This window comes from Augochlora pura, chromosome 8, assembly GCF_028453695.1.
Source record: "Augochlora pura isolate Apur16 chromosome 8, APUR_v2.2.1, whole genome shotgun sequence".
NCBI lineage: Eukaryota > Metazoa > Arthropoda > Insecta > Hymenoptera > Halictidae > Augochlora > Augochlora pura.
Genome location: NC_135779.1, coordinates 4,896,198 through 4,907,747, shown reverse-complemented (window position 1 = coordinate 4,907,747; position 11,550 = coordinate 4,896,198).

Sequence of the window (11,550 nt, the reverse complement as noted above, 5' to 3'; positions counted from 1 at the left end):
ACACGATTAATATAAAATTTCCTTTTTCATCTAAGAATTTAGCGCGATCGAAGAAATTCTAATCGTGCAACTTCCAAAGAGAATGGCACGGCAAGGGGTTAAGATATTACACATTTATTATAAATAAGCTTGAGACATTAAATATTAATTCTAAATAAAAATTAGACACCCAGTCAACCACAAAGACGTCTCACTTCCCACGCAAACTGTACTTACACCCTCCACATTCATTTTTACAATCGTACCTCGAAGCAAAGCACAAAATTCACATCTCAACCCTTTTAGTGCCGGAGGCCGATATATCGGCCCGCGCTGCACAGGCGAAAAGTGCCTTATATACATGTACCTTTGTTATTTATGTGATTTCCAATGAATATAGAAAAATTGGCATCACTGTTTCATTCTCAATTTCGTCCTTAATACACTGCTTTTTGAATGATGTAAATATTGCTTTTCGTTTGGTTTTTATGAGCATTTTTCCAAACCCTAGTAAAACCGTGAAATTTGGCTTTTTCACCCGGCACTAAGAGGGTTAAGAACTCAGCTTCTAAACACAACCACACATTAGCTTTCTGATCGCAGCAAGGAAATCTCGCGACGCGAACTGTAGCAAGGAGCCCCGGCGGCGGCATTCGAAGATAGTTCGCCGCGCCGCTCGTAGACAACAAGCGGGACGGACCGAAAATAATTCACAGACGGAAAGCTTCGAGGAAGAAGGGCGATCCGCGTGCTGATTCGAGCCGCGTCCTCGTCCTCCAAACCCGGGGCTTTGTCAAGGATCCTCGAATTTATTGAAGGCGCGCGCGCGGTCTCGTTTCGGCGTACCCGTGGAACGAGCCTTGTTCCGCGGGACGGTGCCCCGTGTACTTTCAACCGCATGCAAATTAATGTCTAACGGAGGCCGCGGCGGGCAGTAAAGTGCGGCGAACGCGAGTTTAGGGAGCCATACGTGCGTAACAGCCACCGGGGGGCACGGATCCTCCTCGCGGTAATTATGGATTCCGCTCCTTTGCTTCCCGCCGGCCGGCGACCCAGCCTTTCTCCTTTTTCGCCGTTCGTTTCGGTCGCTAAAGAGGGCCGTTTAATTAATATTCCGTCCCCGCGAACCACGTTTTCTTCTTCACGCCGCACTTCTTTCCCTTCTTCTTCTTCTTCTTCTTTTCCCCCATCCCGCGGAGTTCGGGTTTTATGGGTTTCCTCTTTTTCATGCGGCCGCCACGGGGGCGTTTTACGGTAATCCGCGGCGACGCCGCGCCCCGGAAAAACGGCTGATCGCGTTACGGTCTATGAATCAACGCTCCGCGCGCTATTCTACGTGATTTCATCGGTAACGGATGTTTATGGAGATTTACGTTTTTTAGACGCGAGACCGACCGACAGGGGAGTCGATCTCGCGGGTTTAACCATGGCGTCGTTCGTGCTCGTGGAATTTTATTAGCACCGAGGATAGCGTTGCAAATTTTTTACGGGTTAGCATGTTTATGCTGTATTGTGTCAGGAATTATATTATAGGTTATCATTGAAATCATTATTTGTTTATTCAGTGGAATTGTTATTTAGTGCAAGTATTGCAGGAGGAATTGTCGAAAGTTAAAGTTGATATGTTATCGTCTACGCTCGCGAAGTTTTATTGATACTGAACATAGCAAATTTTCGATCGGTGAGCAAGTTTGTAAGTATGCTATATTGTGTCAGGAATTATATTGTAGCCTGTAATTGAATTTATGATCGCCTTATTCAATGGAATTGTTATTTAGTGCAAGTATTGCAGGAGGAATTGTCGAAAGTCAAAGTTGATATGTTATCGTCTACGCTCGCGAAGTTTTCTTAATACTGAGCATAACATTGCAAATTTTCCATCGGTGAGCAAGTTTATCAATATGCAATAATTGTATTTATGATCTCTTTATCCACTATAATTGTTATTTAGCGCAAATATTGCAAGAAGAATTGTTGAAAGTCAGAATTTATGCCTCATCGTCTACGCTCGCGAAATTTATTAACACTGACGATAACATTGCAAATTTTCGATCGGTGAGCAAGTTTATAATTCTGAACATGAACCCAGAAAACATGAGAAACCTAGTCTAAGAATAAACAAATTTATTATCAATAAAATTATCTTGTTGCGCATCGTAATTTTCTTGGAGTCGAATTGTTTTCCAATTTCGACGAACTTCGTTCACCGGCCATCTAGACGGGATTATTAAATCGTTTACTTTAAAATTGATCAGATCGCACAGTTGCGAATTAATTAATCTGTTAGTATATTTGTTTTATTTTCGACTGCGAGAGGTTATTTGCGACCAACCGGCTTGCAATTAACTGCCGTTAATTGTGTCAGGAATTATATTGTAGACTGTAATTGAATTTATGATTTTGTTTATTCGATGAAATTGTTAGTTCGCTCAAATATTGCTGGAAGACTTGTTGAAAGTTAAAGTTAACGTGTTATTCTGGCTTTCATGAAGTGATATGACACAGTTACTTTTAGCGTTAATAACTAGTTTATTTATTTAGAGAGTTTTCCAGATTTATACGTAATTCAACTATTTACTATTTTTACGTTTAAAATGTAATCCATGTTTTTTAATTATTGCTTTATAAAGTTGTATGACAGACCATAATGTTATTACGAGATAACAGTGATAAACTAGACTGCGAATATTGTACAATTTATAAGAAAAATGAGCAGATGTAATATTCAATAACTGAAACAGTTGTTACATTTATTAATTTTTAATCAATACTAAACTATATTAATTTTTATTAATCTCAAGCCTATTAGACTTCTGTCTCTATCAATCAAGAATAGAAAATCATTATTTTACGCAAAGATTTACCGTTTAGCAATAACATCACCAAAGAACGTGCTAACTAATCGAGACGAGAAAATCGAGTACAAATTCCTCGAGGACACTTCAATCGCGACAAATTACTTAACAATCTCGAATCGAGCACTCGAAGGACTAACGAGGACTCTGACCTATATATATATATATACATAGATATTTTTCTGTTTTCCGTCGCAGGTAGGCCAAGATGGACGTCGAAGCAGCTCTCCTGGAGAACTCTCCGACACTCTCGACGATCTCATCGGACTGCACGGACGCGACGTACTCCGGCCCCGGCTCGCCTTACTCCCCGGAATCGCCGATCATCGTCACGTCCTCGTATAAAAAGGCGAAGGATGACGAGGTCACGCCCCGGCCGACACCCAGGCACCCACCGCCGCCCAGGAAGCCGAACTTCCGGATACGACCGCCCTATCTGATGATCTGCATCAGCATCGTCGAGGTGAGCGTCCATTCAGCAAAAACGTATCCCGGCATGATCGTTTACACTCGGAAATTATTCGGTCGACGGTCAATACTGACTCGGTGACACCTTTTCACGGTTCCACTTTTGTTCGAATTTTTAGTCTTTGGCGAAGGAAATAAAAAGATGTAGAAAGGGTGGCATGGAATATTTTTTGGTAATGTTGAAATTTTATAGGGGATTTGTTAGAAAATGTTGAGATATAGAATTAAAGAGGGCGGCGTTTAACATTTTTTCTTAATATTGTAAATTTATAGGGGATTTGTTAGAAAATGTTGAGATGCAGTATTAAAAAGGGCGATTTTTAAACTTTTTTTAAAAGTATTGACATGTTATATGGGATTTAAAATACAGTATTAAAAAGGGCGATATTTAACCTTTTTTCTTAATATTGAAATCTTATATGAGATTTGTTAGAAAATGTTGAGTTACAGAAATAAAAGGGACGACATTCAACCCCTTTTCTTAACCTCTTAGGCACATTTTTATCAACAGTTTCACTACTCAACAATTTGATCAATCTAAACTCTATTGTTATAAAAATTATGTTGGAACGTAATAGAATAATTCTAGTGGTGCTTCATAGTCACCATTCGCGTGCAAAGGGTTAAATTCGATAAAACAAACTTTTACAAGCAAATAACACCTGACAAATGACTAAAACCACCCTAATCAACATAACAAATTTACACTTGTCAATAAACTACCCTTCAACTCTCTCAAAACCCCAGAAAACAAACCCTCGCCGCTTCAAAAACAAATACCGCAATTAAGGAAACCGATCTCTCATAATCCGGCTGGTCGACCGCAGTACATCTCGTTCGAAGAAATTCAAGCGTATCGGAAAAAGCGGCGATCACGGAAGATTTTCCATTATCCGAGATAACGCGTCGACGGAGATCCGTCTTTATTCGGCCCCCACCCCCGGCGGCCTGTGTTTACCCGAGCCCTGTACTCCTCACGGTCAATCAAACTCGATAGCTCTCGGCACGGTGCGCTCTCTCTCTCTCTCTCTCTCTCTCTCTCTCTCTCTCTCTCTCTCTCGGCTTGGCTCTCTGCTCACACGGGTGCTCGAGCGATCGAGTGTCTCCCATAAAACGGTGATTCCACCACCCCCTCCCCTTGTGCCGTGTGCATACCTGTCGAAGATAAGGGGCGGCGGTGTTCCCGGAGCCGAAAGAACCCGAAAGATTTCCCATTAGTCGAGCTAATACGTCGCGCAGGAGACCGTATAGAGGTAGAAGAAGAAGAAGAAGGTGGTGGTGGTGGGGGGCCGATGGGATTCCTCTCAATTATACGCACGAGTTCACGAGCGAACATCGTGCCGGTATTTCGAGAAACTCGCGCACGGCGAGGACTCGGCCGGATAAAACAGCCGAAAGGAAGCCGGGATAAGAAAATAGAAGAAAAGGATCCCCGTGGCCGATCCGACCGGGAACAACCGGGGGGAAATACGGGTTGGAGGGGGGGAGGGAGCGAAGACATCCGTGCCCGGGGCCCCCCGGGCTTGTAGATTCTACCAGGTAGCTCGATAATAATTCCGGCGGAGGTTATTCGAGCGTTTCCGGAGGAGCCCGAGAGGCACGGGAGCCCCCTCGCCCTCGCCCTCGCCCTCGCCCTCGCCCGGATGGAAACGCGCGAAGTTAAAGCCCGAGAAGTTAAACGCGCCCTTCTTTTGCCGCGGTCTCGCGCGCAATAAAACAGAAGTTAACGCCGGCGAGGAGTTAATGAAACGACGAGATTCAAACCTCGCGGAGCGGCGAGATCCCGGTTTCGTGGGGGGTGGAAGGGGGTGGGGGTGTGCGGGGTAGAGGATAGAGGGCGGATCGTTACCGTCACCGCGATATCAAATTCTGGTTGGCTCGCGGAGGACGGACTCGACCGAAATTGCTAATCGGCCCGGGGAGTGTTCCCTTGGAGTAATTATAGCGATCCACCGACACCGTGGCGCGTTCCAATTGCGGGGCTCTACACTTTTATCGACCGCGAAATAGGTTAACCGGTCGAAACAAAGGCGCGGACGAGCGCGGATATTTTTGAATTGGAGTTCTCGAAGGATTTTTACGGAATTGTTGGGTCGAGGGTGTTTTGTTTTTTCAATGTGCGTGCGACGGTGTAGGTTGAAAATGGTGTAGAACGTTTGCGTTGGGATCGTGGTTGGATAATGTACAGTGTATTGTTTTTTAATCATTTTTGTGGGATGCAATTGTTTAGTAAAGCTTATGTTATTTTTTAGGAATTCTTGTTTTGATAGTAGAATTTTTTGGTCATTCTTGTAGTAATTTAATAATATAATTTTTTAGTAATACTTGTAGTAATTTAACGATATAATTTTTTAGTCATTCTTGTAGTATATAATTCTTCAGTAATTATTATAGCATATCATCCTTGAATAATCCTTATTCAATATAATTTTTTCAGTAACTCTCACAATATATAATCCTTAAGTGATTACTATACCACGTAATTTCTTAATAATTCTGACATTATATAATCCTTGAGTAAACCTTGTAATATATAATTTCTTTTAACAATTCTTATAGAATATAATCTTCTAGTAATTCTCATACTATACATAGAGAGGGAGAGAGAGAGAGAGAGAGAGAGAGAGAGACGGAGGGAGAAAGAGAAAGACATAGAGAGAGAGAAAGACATAGAGAGAAAGCCAGAAAGTGAGAGGAAAAACGAGGGAGCGAGAGGGTAACCGTGGAAGGGGTTAATGAAACGCTGAGATAGCGGAAACGGCGATATCCGGTTACGCGGTCCCTACCGCCGAAAAGTCGAGCTCTCGTCCGCGTAATAATCGGGCCGGGGTTCTTCCGTAATATCGCGAGAGATAGGATAACGAACGTGATAAATCAAAAGTAGAGAAACCGGCACCGTAAATATGGCTCGTTAGAGGGGGAGGGGGCGCTAATAAATCACCCGGAAAGTTTCCTGCCGCCTGCGAGAATCGGCTCTGATTGCCGGGCGTTTTTAGCCGGCCCGGCCGGCCGGGCCTCTCTCTACACCCCCCCGCAGGTTTCGCGGCGAACTTCCAAATGAATCGTACACGTTCGGCTTAAACGGTCCACAGTGCTACAGATCGATGCAATTTGCGACAATTTGCCGCACGGAATTTCCCCCGGCGTCGGGCGCCGTCCGAGAGAACTCGTCGATGGTAAATTCGGTCGCGCGAATTTTAATCGTTTCGCGTTTATTAAGTCGCGGATCGTTGTTTTCATAATATTTATATAAATTAATATATTACATATATATATTATATAAATTAAGGTAAGATCGATTTTTATTGTAAAATTTCTTCTGGTAATAATGCAATATAATTGACACGTATTTTTTAGTGTGGAATCGTTTAAAATCTACGCTCGAGTTTTACATCGTTTAGCAAGGAAACCTTATTGAATTATCAATATAAATTAATCTATTATAAAAATTAAGATGAGATCGATTTTTATTGTAAAATTCCTTTTGGTAATAATGTTATAAAATTAACACGTATTTTTTTAGTCTAGAACCGTTTAAAATCTACCCTTGAATTTAACCTCATTTATCAATGAAACCTTATTGAATTATCAATGAATTATTTCTAATAACTATCAATGAATTATTTCTAATAACTATCAATGAATTATTTCTAATAATTATCAATAAATTATTCCCAATAATTATCAATAATTTTAACTTACAATCTGCGTCAATTTTGATACAATCGAATTTATATTTCGTCCTTTTCCCACAGTTAAAATGTTATCAAATAATATACTCGCCGCGCGTTAGGATCGATTAATTAATCCAGCGAGAACGTTTCGCAGGTGTGTGCTTTCAATGGAGCTGGCCGAACCGAGTTCCGAGACGCGGTGAATTAAGACAGTTATTACAGTTTTGGTGGAACAATCCCAGGCCCAGGTCTATATCGTAGTCGAAACTTTAAGCGCGTTTTTCTCAAAACTGCTTTCCCCTTTACCTGAAAACTCGCGCACCGGCCCCGCCGGCTAATTAACTTCGAATTTCGCATGCGGGCTCCTAATGAGATTACGCGTCCGTTAACGGCGCCTTTGTTTTAATCCGAATCCCGGCTTTTTTTAGTTGCGCGGAAGGAAGCCGAGCCTTTTTTCCTTCGGCGAGAACAACGTAACGATTTTCCGTCTGCACTGTCGTCTTTAAACTTCTTTTTAAATATGTTTAACAAAACGAAACTTTTTTTTATAAACTGAGAGGTTTAAATTGTTCGATTTACAACTTGCGAGTAACAAATTTGTTGGAACTTCTCTTGGAAATATTTTATACTGTCGCGTTGATATTGTAAAAATATAAAAAGTTGTATTGTGGAAAGAATGTATAAATTTATGTTTTTGTTAAGGTTTGTGAACGAAGTGTTTTAATGCGAGATATTTAATGTTTACACTATCGCGCAATATTTTCGTTTGCCGCTGCGCCGCAAACGCATTTACCGTTCTCGAGAAAAGGACCGGCGTCGTCTGAACAATGCTCCTTTAATTAAGTAATAGCAGTTAGTCGCAATTAAACCATCCGCCGACTCTCTATCCAATAACGACCCCCGCGTAAATACAGCAACAATAAAGACAGCCAGAGAAAACGTCCAATCTCGTCTCTTTTCGCTTCGGCGACCGGAGGTTCGTGACCAAACGAACGATCTCGAGGATCGACTCGATCATTCTTCGATAATCAACTCAGTCATTCTTCCATGGCTCGCGATACCTCATTGTTTTTTTTTATTAAAAGAATAGAACGCCGAAGTCGCGGTATTTGATCGCGAATTGTCCCGGGTCACCAGCCCCGAAAGATCATAATTGCTTCGAAGTTCCGGCGATCGTTACGCGAGTGGCCGCCGCCGCCGCGACGAAGAATGCGTCCAATCTCGAATGGGCGAACTTAAAATTGCGGGAAAATGTAACGGGGGGGATAGTAAAACGACAATGAACGTTCCCGGGGCTAATGAAACGTCGAGATACGCCTGGCGGCGGAACCGCGGCGAGAGCCGGCGCGCAACGGTGTGGAGCCGTTGGATCCCTCGATCCTTCTATCCGCGGTAATCATCGCTGAACCGGCGCGCATCTTATCTTATTTAATCGAAACAATTTCGTGAGCCGCGGATTAAAAAATCTCGCGGACGATGATAAAAAGTTCGTCTCTTTGCGACTTTTTCTCCCCTGGAAAACTCGGACCTCTTCGTCGTGATTTTAAATGTGTCAGTGGAATTGGGGGCGACTTGATAATAATTTTTGATTAATCTGTATTCTTTGAGCTTTAATTTGAGGGGCTGTGGGTTAATTAATGTTTATAGGAAGCTGTTAGAAATTAATTTATTTATGGGACTAATTGATACTTTGTGAAGTTTTGTTCGCTGGAAGGTATGGATCTTGCCACGATTCATCGCGATTTTAAATATGTCAGTGCAGTTTGGTCAACTTGGCAATAATTTTTACTTAATCTATATTCTTTGAGCTTTAATTTGAGTGGTCGTGGGTTAATAAATTGCCACAGAAAGGTTTTCAAACTCAATTTCTTTGAGTGCCCATTCAAACTTCTCGAAATCCTTTTAATGTAAATCTTGGACCTTTGGACGATTCATCGCGATTTTAGATGTCATTGCAATATAATCAACTTAGCAATAATTTTAGCTTAATCTGTATTCTTTACACTTTAATTCAATTGAACAAAACTTAATAAATCCCCACGGAAAACTATTCAAAAGCCAATTTCTTTGCGAGCCGTCCGATAGAAAAGCTTCGAAAACTTTATACGATCAATCATATTCTCGGAAATGAGAACACAATCTTCTATACTTTATAATGATTTTACCATAATCTGCGTTCTTTAACCTTCAATTCGAGTGCCGATAGATCGAACAATCTCACCAGCGTCGCATTGAAAAGTGAATTTCTTTGTAACCTTTCCATCCGAGAGCCCGTCGATCGATCGATGGCAATTTGAAAAAAACATACACACAGCTTTCGTTTGGTATTGGTGTAGTTCGATCTACGTTCTTTGGAGTTTAATTTGACGGTGTGTCGATTGAAAAATCGCCACGGGAGTGCGCGGCGAAAAATCAATTTCTGTTCCAATCCCCTGCATGGGGTAATAGGGTCTCCCCGGTCAATTACTCGTGGTTTTGAATGGATGGACGCAATTCCTGTTACCGTTGGCACTGTCGGTAATGGCTGGTCGTTTAATCTGTGATACTTTAGAAGATTTTAATAGCGTATTCTATTCGCCGAGGCAGGAGACCGATGTCATAAACATCGGCGAATTAACAGGAATTCCGTTTACGTATTTGATAATTCCAGTCGATCGATGAAAATCAATGCTTTCGTATTTCGTTACAATAAAATTCTATTATACACAATTATAAAGTTCTTAATATATAAAAATCACTGTATATAAAAATATTAAAAAAACAGTTAACAAGCTTCCTCTCTCGATCATAATTTATCCTCGACCATAACAAATTATCTCGACAGTTGAACAGCAAACGTAAAACAGAGCTACAAATTAAGACGAGTGAAACAAAAGCAAATTAATTTATTAAAAATGAAAACAAAGGGTAGAGCAATTTTTAATAAGTCAATTGAAGCGAGAGACGAGCGGAGAATTTTTTTAATAATAATTCGCGCCGGTAATTATTACAACGCGATCAAAGTAACAAAAGGTTTGCGCGCGTGACAAAAAGTGGCTCGTCTGATCGTCGAAGGATAGTACTACTTACGTTGTCGGCGCCGGAAGAATCCTTCGGAAATCACGCGTGCTCGATTGGCGTCGCGACGGGCCGAGCGAAAAAAAGATCGCTCGATAACGACAGCTGTCCCCCGCTGACAATTATTTGCCTTGACGACAATCGGCATCCGGCTGGAAAAAAATTGATGCCTCGTCGATGTTTTGATATCCGGCCCGTGTCAGGCCTTCGATTGAGGGATGATGCCTGTGGAACACAATAAAAATTTATTTCCGGCTGCCCTGGCCATGACACGGCGAACCCTCAAAATTGTAAAAACCATTGCGGCTTTAATTTTGTAAAACGAGACGAGGGGCGTGTAATAACAACAGAAAAGTCGATCGATTGTTTCACCCCTTTCATTCGTCGGACGACAGCTTTTCAATCCCTTTTTTTTATATGAAATTCCACTCCAAAAAATTACAGCTATTGTTAATTATTTTCCGTAGATAGAAAAAAATTTGTTACATTGTTCAAAGGGTTATACAACGTGAATTGAAGCAATCGAAATGTTAAATATAAATGGTAATTTGTTGTGGACGTAGAATATTATTCGAAAGTAAAAGTGATGTTCAAATCAATTATCACCTGATTATTGTATCATTAATTTGGTATTATTGTATTATTGTATTATTATTAATTTAAGCAATGTGAGTGTAGTGTCGTTGAAATTAATTATCGCCTGATTATTGTATTATTAATTTTCTATTATTGTATTATTACTAATCGTATTATTAATTTAAGTGATATTCATGTAGTATCATTGAAATCAATTATCACCTGATTATTGTATTATTAATTTTCTATTATTATATTACTTTATTATTATTAGCTTAAGTGCAGTGTAGTTTCTACTATTATATTATTATTAATCGTATTATTAATTTAGACAATATTAATACAATATCATTTAAATCAATTGTCGTCAGACCATTATATTATTAATTTTCTATTATTATATTACTGTCCTGTTATTCTATTATCACTAATTTTCCACTATTATACTATTACCAATCATATTATTCATTTATCTAACATTAGTACAATACCATTGAATTCAACGATCACCAAACAATCTCATTATCAATGTCACACTACTCCATTATCCCGTCATCGTTAATCACATTATCGATTCAAATAAAATTATATTTTCCGCGCGGAAACGCCGATTAAAAGAGCCTGGTACAAGGAACAAGCGCAGTCAATCAAGAAACTCATCGGGACAGGCCGCCGTCGAAGCGCGTTAACACGCTGGGAACTCTTGCCGAAAATATGATTGATTACGAGAGAATATAGAACCGGTTGACGGCGGATAGTTGGGATACAGGTGCGATCTAAATATCGGGATAGTCGCCGGTGATCGATCGGCGGAATAAATCAAAGATCAATGGGAGGAAGAATCAGGCCAGTGCTTCTGTTACGCGCGCGATGCGAAAGGGGGACGGGAGAAACAAAAGCGGTCGACGAAGGGAGGTGGAGGGGAGGAATGGGGTGGTGGT